Source organism: Microtus oregoni, unplaced genomic scaffold (genome assembly GCF_018167655.1).
Source record: "Microtus oregoni isolate MIOR12 unplaced genomic scaffold, Mior012 000067F_ref0000223, whole genome shotgun sequence".
In the NCBI taxonomy this organism is placed as follows: Eukaryota; Metazoa; Chordata; class Mammalia; order Rodentia; family Cricetidae; genus Microtus; species Microtus oregoni.
In genome coordinates this window covers 6,629,819-6,630,710 of record NW_024543974.1, presented here as the reverse complement: position 1 = coordinate 6,630,710, position 892 = coordinate 6,629,819, and the positions used below count along the sequence as shown (strand labels likewise).

The window sequence follows — 892 nt, the reverse complement described above, 5'->3', positions numbered from 1 at the left end:
AAAACTGTTTGATGGAGGAAGGTCATTGGCTAATAAAGGAACTGCCCTGGCCCATTTTATTGGTTAGAGGATAGGTGGGAGGAGTAAACAGAACAGAACGCTGGGAGGAAGAGGAAGTGAGCTCAGACTCACAGCTCTCCTCTAGGGAGCAGACGCCTGAGAGAGACGCCATGCCCCGCTCCCGGGATGAAGCTCCGACCCAGGATGGACATAGGCTAGAATCTTCCTGGTAAGTGCACCTTGGGGTGCCATACACAGATGATTAGAAATGGGCTAAATTAATATATGAGAATTAGCCTAGAAGAGAATGGGCCAAGCAGTGTTTAAAAGAATACAGTATCCGTGTAATTATTTCGGGGCATAAGCTAGCCGGACAGGCAGCTGGGGTGTTGGGGACGCAGCCCCGTCGCCGCCCTTATTACTTCATATGGCGCCCAACGTGGGGCTCGAACCCACGACCCTGAGATTCAGAGTCTCATGCTCTACCAACTGAGCTAGCCAGGCAGGCGGCTGGGGTGTTGGGGACGCAGCCCCTCCGCCGCCCTTATTACTTCAGTTGGCACCCAGACGTGTGGACAGCTGAAACCCACTTAAAAAACCTGAGAAGGCTTAAAAATAAGGGAGAGAGAGTTTAACACAGATTTTTGCTGTTTGTTGGTGGCGTGCTGTAGAGAGATTTCCTGATTCGGCAACAGTAGCAGAAAAAACGCTGTGTCATTTTAAAGCGCGACTTCCTGGGGCTGTGCCGCCATTGCAATCTCTGTCTGGCTCCTGCAGGAGACAGAGCTTTTGAATAGAGCATTTGGAGTAAAGTGCTACGATTAGTTTGATGGCAACTAGACTTGCTGTGTTCTCGGGTCTGCTCTGCTTGCCAGAGGCAAGCAAGTGCCTC

The 892-nt window shown here is 51.0% G+C and overlaps 1 non-coding gene across 1 annotated transcript; it reads right to left on the bottom strand.

Moving 5' to 3' along the window:
* Window positions 1-431: 431 nt before the first annotated feature.
* On the bottom strand, window positions 432-504 carry Trnaq-cug. The gene has a single exon. It is a non-coding gene; the product is annotated as a tRNA-Gln (tRNA).
* Window positions 505-892: the final 388 nt, after the last annotated feature.